Genomic DNA, 12,427 nt, shown 5'->3' on the forward strand with positions numbered 1-12,427 from the left:
CACCACAATGTGTTGTAGTTAAAAAATGCTTAAAAGGAAAATGTAAACACCATGATTAACAAAAAGGAAAACATACACCTGCCAAGGTACCTCTCCTTAGTTTCCCTTGGACAAAAATGATAGTCTTTTAATAATACTAGCAATAATAACAACAACAACAACTTTATTGTCACTTTGAATGTACATCAATCGGCATACATCAAAATGAAATTTCGTTGCAAACAGCTCTCAAAGGGTCACCACCTCCGATATACGCCCCTTGTTCATGGCTAGCTCAAGTTTCAGAACGTCCATTTTAGTCTCTAGGGAGTGAACGATGGCAAACAGGACAGATGGAAATGGAGCTCCATGTGGATTAGCCCTCAAATTAGCTTGTATTCCTGCATGACAACCTCGCCTCCTTTCCTTTTTCTGATCCTCTCTTTTCCACCTTTTCCTTAAAGGGCTTCACTCCTTTTCGCCCCTGGAGCATGCTGCCACCTCCTCCAACTCTTCCAAAAGCCTCTCTCCCTTCCTCTGGGCCTGCCAACAGCCTCATCCAGTTCCTTTGCTCCATCCAGAAACAGATTCACTTGCAGTAGTAAAATAAGTCTGCCCTTATCTATCATTCTTCCATTCTTTACTCATTATTTGAAAAATATTGTATGTCAGAGAGCAGTTGTCCATGTAAACCTTTGAAGGCTGACTATTAGATGCACATGGCAATTTTGAGGGGTAAGAACTTTAGGGGGGGTTGGAGTAAAAAATGTAAGATTAGAGTTATTTAGGAGGAGGAGGAGGAGGAGGAGGAGGAGGAGGAGGAGGAGGAGGAGGAGGAGAAGAAGAAGAAGAAGAAGAAGAAGAAGAAGAAGAAGAAGAAGAAGAAGAAGAAGAAGAAGAAGAAGAAGAAGAAGAAGAAGAAGAAGAAGAAGAAGAAGAAGAAGAAGTCTTACTGTTCAATGAGAAAATGGTGGACAGACTCAAGCTCCTAAACCACCGAAAGACTTTAAAGAAACTGGTTTAAGCATAACCCGTTTGTTGGGACCTGCACACTCTCCCCTCATTACCAGAGTAATCTTTTCTTCTTCTTTTCAAAGTCAAAACAACCATTTGTGACATTCGTGAGCAGGAAATTGTGGCAGGAAACCAGCCAGTGATGGCTGCAAGTAAGTAGAACAGTAGATAGTGTCTTGGTGGCTGTCTGGATTTTGCCCCCGAAAGAAAAATATTTCATACATTCTATTTACCAAAAATATATTGAAAAAAGTTATTTGTTGGGGTGAAGGAATCCTCAGGCAAAAGCAAAGATGTAAAGATACTTTACAATCTCAGTAACAATTTATATTGATCTGGATGGTAAAACTTTTTTTTTGATGACCATCAAAAATGACCATCTTATGAAATGAGATTAAAACACCCCAGGTGTAACAGCAGGCAAAGCACAGAACAAGAACAACAATAATATCTTCCCTCTTTTATGCCCAGTCTCTTATATTTAGACTGCTCGGTACATGGAGGTTCCATGTTGAAACTGCTGGATAGATATCTTCCATCTATTTAAATCTGTGTGAAGTAGCAGATGCAGCCATCTTGCATAAAAGCCCTACACATAAATAAATTTCTGCTGTGTTGGCACAAGTATCCGTGCAATCCTAAATTTCTTTTTCCCAGCAGTGGGCAACCCATAATGCTCTTTGGAATTTCATAAATTATTGAAGGCAAAAATTCCCTCCTGTTTTATTCTAAATGCCAGTAGACACTGCAGGTTCTACTCAGTTAACACAGAGAAGAAAAAGTTTTGTGCATCTCTCAGATTGTTTTGCAACTTACTGTACTGGGCAAGCAATTTTGTTTCCCCAGCCACAAACAGAATCTTCCTCAATTTACTTGCTTATATTTTACTTACATTCTACCTACTCCATTATTTCCCAGAAACTCTATCCAAAATATCCTATCTATGATGGCTTAAAGAAGCAATGTTGTCAGTTGTAACAAAGCTGTAGTTGAACAACAACAGTTATGGAGAAATAGTTGAAAGCACAGGGAATTATTATTATTATTATTATTATTATTATTATTATTATTATTATTATTATTATTATTATTATTATTATTATTATTATTATTATTATTATTATTATTATTATTATTATAGGAACTGCTTCCATCCTGCGACAATATCTATAATACCATCAAACATCCACATCTGCCTATCCCAGGTCCTTGGTAAGGACTTGATAGGTAGATAAAAATGCCAAATCCAGTCTGAACATCTGGCTGACTGTGCGATGATTAATAATGATGATGATGATGATGATGATGATGATGATGATGATGTTGGAAGGGACCTTGGAGGTCTTCTAGTCCAACCCCCAGCTTAGGCAGGAAACCCTATACCATTTCATGGCTGTCCAGCCTCTTCTTAAAAACTTCCAATGTTGGAGCACCCACAGCTTCTGGAGGAAGGTTGTTCCACTGATAATTGTTCTAACTATCAGGAAATTTCTCCTTAGTTCTAGGTTGCTTCTCTCTTTGGTCAGTTTCCATCCGTTGCTTCTTGCCCTGCCTTCAGGAGCTTTGGAGAATAGCTTGACTTCCTCTTCTTTGTGGCAACCCCTGAGATATTGGAACACTGCTATCAAGTCCCCCCTCATCCTTCTCTTCATTAATTCATTCATCTTTTCAAATTAAAACTCTTCAGCAAACATCTTTCTGGCTTCATCCTCAAATCCCACATCCTATTGCTCAGATATACCCTGGTAACTACTTTTGTAAGACTTCCTTCCTTCCTTCCTTCCTTCCTTCCTTCCTTCCTTCCTTCCTTCCTTCCTTCCTTCCTTCCTTCCTTCCTTCCTTCCTTCCTTCCTTCCTGGAGAGTTATTATTGCACATTGGCATGGACAATTCTGAATTATAGGGATGAAGTATAGAATGAACCTATTCTCCACTATGGTGGGCGTCCCAATAGTTCTTCATGTATTCAAGCATTCAACACAATACCCAAACAAACCAGTTTTTATTTGTTTGTTTGTTTGTTTGTTTGTTTGTATATCAAATTTAGAAACTGACCATCTCACTCACAGAGAAATTCTGGGCAGCCTGCAATTAAAACATAAAAACATTAAAGGTTTATCCTCACTTTGCTAATTATAAAATTAGGACTGATCTCACAGGATGTTGTCTCTCAGAACCCATGCTGGAATTAGGGAGTTTTAAACCCCATCAGGACTCTGATTTGAAGTTAAGGAGAAATTGCAATGACTAGCAGCTAAAATAAAATAATTGAGAGAGATAGGTATAGAATCATAGAACCATAGGGTTGGAAAGGACCTTGAAGGTCTTCTAGTCCAACCCCCATTCGAGCAGGAGACCATATGACATTCCGGACAAATGGTTGTCCAATCTCTTCTTGAAAACCTCCAGCGATGAACTTCAGGAGGTGAGACATTCCACGGATTAATTAACCTGGCTCATCAGTTTTAATAAAAACTCAACATGGGCTAGTAAACCTGAGCTGTATTTCTTTGTGAGCATTTTTTGGGAGGTTTGCTCCCCCCAACACACAAAAAATGGTTTGGACACTACTTGAAAAAGAACGCTTAAGAAGAGGTGCCACTGAGGGACCTTTCTATTCAAGGCAGAAAGCTCTCCATAGAGCTGAAGATGACAGAAAAGAAGAGGATCAAGGATTTACTCAGAAAGAAAACCAAGCAGACAATGAACTGCCCGTCTCATTGATGAAGCGATACTGGCCAGTATAACATCAAACCCTTTCTTAACTCTAGACAAAAATAGTTGTAATATTTACGTTTTTCATCCATTATGCCCTTTCCTGGATGGGGATATTCTCCACTCAGTCAGTCATGCCCAGTCACCTCCCATCTCCACTTGACATGCAGCTGTCCTTGAAAAGTATCCAGAAGCTTCAGCTGGTACAAAATGCAGTCATGCAAACAGTCTTGGGCATCCAAAGAATGGCACATGGAACTCTTCTGCTGCATGAGTTGCACTGGGTGCCAGTCTTCTTATGGATCTAATTCAAGGTATTGGTTATGATCTTTAAAGCCCTACATGGCAGAAGCCAGGTTATCTACAGAACTGTCTTCATCCCATTACATCAGTCTGTTTTACCCAGTTAGGCAGGGAAGGTATGCTGCAGACCCCGTCAGCCAAAGAATTCTGACTGGTGAGATCCAGGAAGAGACCCTTCTCTGCCGTGGCCCCCATCCTCTAGAGGTGAGGCAGGTCCCCACTCTCCTGGCCTTCTGGAAAAGGGTGCAAACATGGCTCTGCAGCCTTGCCTGGAGCACACACAGGACCACGCAGCCATGGGGCTGGCCAGCTACCTAAAAGCCCTCCCCTCCTCTTTTAATTAATTTGTGCTTGTCTCTTTTAATTTTAAATTTTATATACTGTTTTACGTCTTTAATATTTTATTTGTAAAATAAAATATTAAAATATTGCCAGAATCTCTCTGTGAGAAAGATGGGTGGTTCCTAAATATGATAGATAGATAGATAGATAGATAGATAGATAGATAGATAGATAGATAGATAGATAGATAGATAGATAGATAGATAGATAGATAGATAGATAGAGATAGATAGATAGAGAGAGAGAGAGAGAGAGAGAGAGAGAGAGAGAGAGAGAGAGAGAGAGAGACAGACAGACAGACAGACAGACAGACGGACGGACGGACGGACGGACGGACGGACGGACGGACGGACGGACGGATAGGCAGGCAGGCAGGCAGGCATTACTAAAGCCTTGAAGCTAGGAACGTGAATCATTTGACTGTTCTGAAAAGGTTTTCTTGAATTGCTTCTTAAATGTTGTTTATTGTTGTTCAGTCACTAAGTCGTGTCTGACTTTTAGCACCCCCAGGCACTGCAGCATGCCAGCCCACCCCACCCTCATCCTTCACTGTCTCCTGGAGTTCACCCAAATCCATGCCCACTGCATCAATGACACCATCTAACAACCTTATCTTCTGACGTCCCCTTCTCCTTTTGCCTCCCATCTTTCCCACATCATTTTCCAACGAGTCCTCTCTTCTCATTTGGTGGCCAAAGTATTTGAGCTTCAGCTTCAGTTATCTGTCCTTCCAAAGAACAGCCAGGGTTGATTTCTTTTAGGATTGACTGATCTCCTTGCAGTCCCAGGGACTCTCAAGAGTCTTCTCCAACATCACAATTCAAAAATATCCATTCTTTGGCATTCAGCCTTCCATCTTTCATAGCCATACATTACTACTGGGAAAATCATAGCGTTGGCTATAGTTTCTTAACTGACCTTTAAATAAATAAAGCTGGAAAAAAATCTGGAAAGTGGTATGGTCTCCCCTGTTTACATCAGCTCCCTTCAATTGTGAATTTGCCCTGTTGCAAAGGATCTAAATGTCATGGTTCCAACTAATGGACCCAAATAAATCAGAACTTCGAGGCCTGGAGGCTAAAACATACGAAGAATGGCTGCAGGACTTGGGTTTGGCTAGTCTAAAGAAAAGAAGAAATAGGGGAGACATGATAGCAGTGTTCCAGTATCTGAGGGGCTGCCACAAGGCAGAGGGGGCCAGGTTGTTCACCAGAGCACCAAAGGGAAGGATGAGAAACAATGGTTGGAAGCTCATCAAAGAGAGAAGCAACCTGGAATTAAGGAGAGACTTCCTGACAGTGAGGACAATCAACCAGTGGAACAACTTACCCCCAGAAACTGTGGGCACTCATTGCTGGAAGTTTTTAAAAAGAGACTGGACAATCACCTGTCTGAGATGATGGTATAGGTCAAGGGTAGGCAACCTTGGCTCTTTTATGACTCATGGACTTCAACTCCCAGAATTCCTGAGCCAACATGGCTCAGCTTGGAAAGCTCTTCCTTTCCCCTCAGCATGGCTGGCTCAGGAATTCTGGGAGTTGAAGTCCACGAGTCATAAAAGAGCCAACGTTGCCTACCCCTGGTATAGATCCTCCTGCTTGACCAGGGGGCTGGACTAGAAGACCTCCAAGGTCCCTTCCAGCTCTATTCTATTCTATTCTATTCTATTCTATTCTATTCTATTCTATTCTATTCTATTCTATTCTATTCTATTCTATTCTATTCTATTCTATTCTATTCTATTCTATTCTACAGGTTTCCTCAAAGAACATGTTTATTAGATACATAATATCAGCACTGTCAAAAGTGAAACCAACTCTAAACATTCCCCCCCCCCCAGGAATTCAATGTAACTAAATTTCAGTATATACTTCCTTCCCGCTACTATGCTATTGATCACACTATCCAATAAGGGCAATTGACAGGCTCTGTGACACTTTTTCTTTCCACCTTCCAGCACCTGTGAGAATGACCTTGGTTCCCACGGGATCACTCTGTATTTAGTCTAGCAATCCTTTCGGTTTCTCCCCCCCCCCTTCCTCCCAACCTTTGTGGCAACTGAGAATGACAAAGATGGCATCAGCCAGGTTTATTTCAGAAGTTGACACTAACTTGAGAGCTGCTACGGTTCAAAAGTAGCACATAACCTCTTGGTTTGAAACTATAGTGAGTTACTATGTACGCAGACAAAACTATATGCCTGATCAAGAATCCAACTTGTTATTAGCAACTTCCTGAATTCTGAACTAGGTGATTTTGTAGGGCCCTGCCATAGTTCTCCACAAAATAATAATTGCTATGCTGGATCAGACCAATGATTCATTGTAGGGACTTTCTCAACTATTAAGTTACAGTTCTCTCTGCTCCTCCTTGAATCAGCAAAAAACTAGACAGACATAAAACATGCTGCCCCTGTTGCCAATCTGTTTCCTGACTTTATGGTTTATTTTCCATCATTGTATCCCCAACTTCCCTCCAAGCTAACAGGTAGCCAAACCTAACCAAACCTATTCAACCTGAGAACATCCTTAGACAGTGAAGAAATGAGAAAAGACATCTTTATCACCGGGGTGCAGCTGAGGATGATCATATTCATGAAGTAGATAAAGATCATAGAAATATAGGGAAGAAAAGGGATTGCTTTTCCTAAGAAAGGTGAAAATAGCTACCTGAAAATTCAACCTTTAGGGGAAAAAACATTTTTTAAAAAAAAACATATTTAAAAATTTAGATAATTTGAATAGAGCAGTTTCTCAAATTTACACTTTATATAGCATATAAAACAAATCTGGAAAGAAATTTGGGAGGCATAAACTATAGATCAGCCAATTCTGGAAATAGTAGAACAGGGGGGAAAAACTTTTCTGAGCTATTCCTACATCTGTTAAGGAGGATTCCTCACTTATAAATGGCACTACACTCTGGCTCAGAAAAGTTTATAAAAAAATCACATGCTTGCGAGACCACCTGCTGCCATTGTCAACCTCCCATCGCCCGGTTCGGTCGCACAGAGTCGTCCTCCTCAGGGTGCCGTCGGCTAAGCAATGCCAGCTGGCGACCCCCAGGGGGAGAGCCTTCTCTGTGGGACCGCCGACCCTCTGGAATGAACTACCCCCGGAGCTGCGGATGGCCCCTGACCTTCAGTCCTTCCACCGTGACCTGAAGACCTCGTTGTTCCAACAAGCGGGCCTGGACTGACTACGTTTTTTAATTAGGCTTTTTAGTGGGTTAAATTGTCTTGTATTTATTGCATCTATTGTTTAATTCTTTTTTAAATTTTTTAGTTTATGTTTTTTAGTTTTTATGGTTGTGAGCTGCCCTGAGTCCTCAGGGAGAAGGGCGGCATATAAATTTAATCAAATCAAATCAAATCAAATCCCATGTTTTGAAAAGCGATGGACAAAAAGGAACTTATTTATATCTTTGGTGGGAATGCTCCAAAATAAAAGTCTTTTGGGAAAAGATACATGAAATAATTAACTGTATTTAACTCCAAACTATTTGTAGCAAAAGTAAAATTAAGTTTGTTGTCAATCTGTTCAGGGTTAAGTTTAAGAAACTATATAAGTTGACTACTTTGCTGACAGCCAAATAGTCTACAGCCCACTGTTGGAAATCAAATTCTTCCTCATCCATTGACAAATAGTTGAATAAACTATGACATTTGATACCTAGGAAAAATTAACACCTAAAATGAGATGATTTTAAGAATATGCATACCCCCTCCCCCCCCCCAATTTTTAAGCCTTGTGGCATTCTCCTAAGAATGCAAAAAGAAAAAGAAAAAAGACCACTACACCGTGAATAAACCACGGCTTGGAGTAAGTGAAAAATGGTCCTTGATTACTACATGCTCCCTTGTCAATGTATTTCAAACAAGAACCCAGAATTCAGAGTCTGATCTTGAATGAGAAATGGAATGGAAGTTTAGCAGCCACTACACTTTGGTTTCATCTCCAGATAATCTTACCTGATTTCAAAAAAAAAATGGGTAGACGACGTTGGCCTTCCTTCAGATCTTCTATTCTTTTCACGAAACCAATAAATAAAAGAACACGCAGTTAGAGACACATACGGCAAAACAGCAGGCATTCGGGTGACCATGTGGGCAGAACAGAGCTGTTTGCCCTCAAAAAGGCGATGGCACCTGTGACGTTGCTGCAAGGCTTCACTTTGAAGTGAAAACCTGATTTCCTCCTGACTAAGGCAGGAAAGTTTGAAAGAAGCACATTTAAATGAATGCAAACGGAATTCATGATGCTCTGAGGAATATAACTGTCACCTTAAAATACATTTGTCATTTCCTATACCAGCAGGGTATGTGTACTCTGTCAGAGCTGCTCAGCAGACTGAAATTTAATTGGTGGAACCATTTTTATCCTGCCTGCTCTGTTTGTTCCTGACTGCCAGATCACTATGGAAGGCCCAACAGATATATATAGATAGATAGATAGATAGATAGATAGATAGATAGATAGATAGATAGATAGATAGATAGATAGATAGATAGATAGATAGATAGATAGATAGATATGTTGGGCCTTCCATAGTGATCTGGATATATATATATATCCCTTAATTCTTTGTTAGCAATTTAAAATTTACACAAATATGAGCTGTCACCGGTGTGACTACTGCCTGTCGATGGCCTTCCGGTTAGGCTGAAACAGGAAATAAAGATTTGTCCCATGTTTGGGGCCTAGCAAGGTAATCTAAAATAGTTAACAAACATTTGACACACACACACACACACAGACATATATCTATATCTATATATCTATATCTATATCTATATCTATATCTATATCTATATATATATCTATATATATATATATATATATCTATATATATGGATCTTTGGTTATTCGGGTTTTTTCCCGCGTAGAACTGAAGGTGTAGGGGCGACGTTTCGACGGAATCCCATCCGTCATCATCAGGCTAGTGGCTTCTGCTTCCTTCTTCTGGGTGAAGCATGTGAAAACCTCAGAAAACATATATGTGTATATATACACATATATGTATATATACATATATACATATATACACATATATATATATATATACACATATATATACACACACACACACACACACACATATATATATATATATATATATATATATATATATATATATATATATACACATATATATATATACACACATATATATATATACACATATTGCTCAAAAAAATAAAGGGAACACAAGATAAGACATCCTACTATCTATTGTTGTTTAAGTGTTCCCTTTATTTTATATATATATATATAAAGGGACGCGGTGGCTCAGTGGTTAGGACGCTGAGCTTGTCGATCAGATGGTCGGCAGTTTGGTGGGTCGAATCCCGAGTGCCGCGTAGCAGAGTGAGCGCCTGTTACTCGTCCCAGCTTCTGCCAACCTAGCAGTTCGAAAGCACAAGTAGAAAAATAGGGACCACTACGGTGGGAAGGTAACAGCGTTCCATGCGCCTTTGGCATCCAGTCATGCCGGCCACATGACCACGGAGAAGTCCTCAGACAAGCTCTGGCTCTTCGGCTTTGAAACGGAGATGAGCACCGGCCCCTAGAGTCGGAAACGACTAGCACGCATGTGCGGGGGAACCTTTACCTTTACCTTTACTGAACATCAACACAGATGGGAATCCTGAATTTTATTGAATATGTGCCATCAAGTCATTGTCAATTCTTAGTGATCACATAAATAGATTTTCTCCATCACAATCTACTGTTATCAACACTGTCTATCACTCTAGCTGCTGTCCTTCCCTTCCTTCTACCTTTCCCAGCAATAGAGCTTTCTCCAGAGAGTTAAATATTTGCACAATGTGTCCAAAGTTAAGACAATTTAAGTCTGTTCATCTGTGTCTTGAGTAAGAATTTCAGGTTAGTCTTTTGATCCCCCATTGTTTGTTTTCTTTGTGGGTCATGGTGTTTGCAGGCATCTTCTCTTATTCCAATATTCAAAAGTGCCAGTACGCTTTCTATCCTGCTTCTTTAAAGTCCAACCTTCACTTCCATAGAGCAGGGCTTTTTAACCTTTTCACCCATTGTACCACTTTTAGGATATGGCAACATCCGAGTACCACCAGTCGCCTAGCAAGGTGTCAAAAACCTGATGACCAAAAAAAAAAGGAAAAAAGTGATGAAGTACAGGTAGTCCTCGACTTACAACAGTTCGCTTAGTGACTGTTCAAAGTTACAATGGCACTGAAAAAAGAGCCCCCCAAGCCACAGCCGAGCAAGAGACCTGCCTGCCCGCCTGGTGGTTTTCATTGTTGTGAGCATTTCTGTTGAGGATTGGCAGCGGGGGTGGGGTGGGGGGGGTGTTTGGTTTTTATTTCCCCCCCTCTGCTGGGTGGTTGCAGCAGGTTTTGGTCACTTCACATGACCCTGGGACACTGTGACCATCGTAAATATGAATCAGTTGCCAAGCATCTGAATGTAAATCACAAGGAAGGAAGGAAGGAAGGAAGGAAGGAAGGAAGGAAGGAAGGAAGGAAGGAAGGAAGGAAGGAAGGAAGGAAGGAAGGAAGGAAGGAAGGAAGGAAGGAAGGAAGGAAGGAAGGAAGGAAGGAAGGAAGGAAGGAAGGAAGGAAAGTGCTGTTTGGTTTTAGAAGTCAGGATTTAGATTTTAAAAAACCTGCTTTAGGCCACTAGAGGGAGTATGCTGCTTCTTTTTGACCTAATATTAAGTATAGTATAAATGCTATACACCTCCCTTTCAAAAATACTACAGGTGGTCCTCAGGTTACAACAGCAATTGGGACAAGAATTGCCATGATAAGTGACACATGCCAAGTGATGTTGTGAAGAATAATGTCGTGTCAATGTGTCAGATAGCAACAGCAGTTCTGGCATTTTCAGTTGCCATTGTTAAGTAAGGACTGTGTGGGTTGTTAGGTGAGGACTTCACTTGGCCACAACTTTTGACTTCCTGCTGGCTTCCCCATTGACTTTGCTTGTGGGAAGTTGGTAGGGAAATAGCAATCGTGTGACCACGGCTCGCTGTAATGCTTTAATTGCAAGTTGAATGCTGGGGACCTTGATCATAATCACCTAACCACAGGGAGGTTGAGACAGCCAGAACCCATAAGTCCCCCTCATTCAGCACTTTTGCAACTCTGAGTGGTTGCTGAACAAATGTTCTTAACCCCAGGACCACCTGTAGTAACGTTTTTAGTCTTCTTCACTTTGAAACAGAAAGTAGATTTATTTGTTTGGCTTAAAGAAGCTTGCTGTGCAGAAAGTTGTAGATGTACTATATTAATTTAAGAGAACAGGCAAGCCTACCACTCTCCAAACCATCCAAAGGTTGGCCACCAGACTGTAAATTGTTAATGTTACATTAAATGGAAACCATTAGCTATGTTCAGAGAGGTTAGATTTGTGCAACAATTAAGAAAAACAATCTAGAAGCTACCCCAAAGATGCTTTTTCACAGGGCAACTGAACCTCCTTGTTTTTCTTTGAAGAAGTTTTGCTTCTCATCCAAGAAGCTTCTTCAGCTCTAGAAGCTACATTCGTACGATGTGCAAACTTTCTTTGTGTTAACTATAGTTAATTATTTTGATAAGGTATGGTGAGCCTTGTTAGTTTAAAATTTGATCGAATGTACTATGCAAACCCAAGAAGCGAATTTACTTAGTATTCAAGTTGTGCAAAGCTTGAATACTAAATAAAAGTATTATAAATAACATTTGCCTGTGTGTGCAAATGTGTTTTCCAACACACATTAAGCCTTAATTCGTTCACCTGAGCTTAAACATAAAGTAACCACAACACAAAGCCAGGGTGTGATTCTCTGAATGTTGTTTGTTCCTTTCTTATTTGCATTCTCCGAGTAGAGTGGTAGGTGTTAATTTGTCTGAGCCTCATATTAGAAACCTCAAAATCCTTCCCCAGAAGAGGGGTATGTTTTTGGTGTTGAACCATTATTTAACAGTAGGCAGCCCCCATAGGTTAGGTCCTAAATGTAGTGTATGTCCAAACCTTTCCTGAGATTTGAACTGACAGGTCTTGAACCTTTGCTTCTCAGATCTCTGACATTAATGAAACCAATGCTATAGTGCCTCC

This window comes from Vipera berus, assembly GCF_964194415.1.
Source record: "Vipera berus genome assembly, chromosome: 1".
NCBI classification, from domain to species: domain Eukaryota; kingdom Metazoa; phylum Chordata; class Lepidosauria; order Squamata; family Viperidae; genus Vipera; species Vipera berus.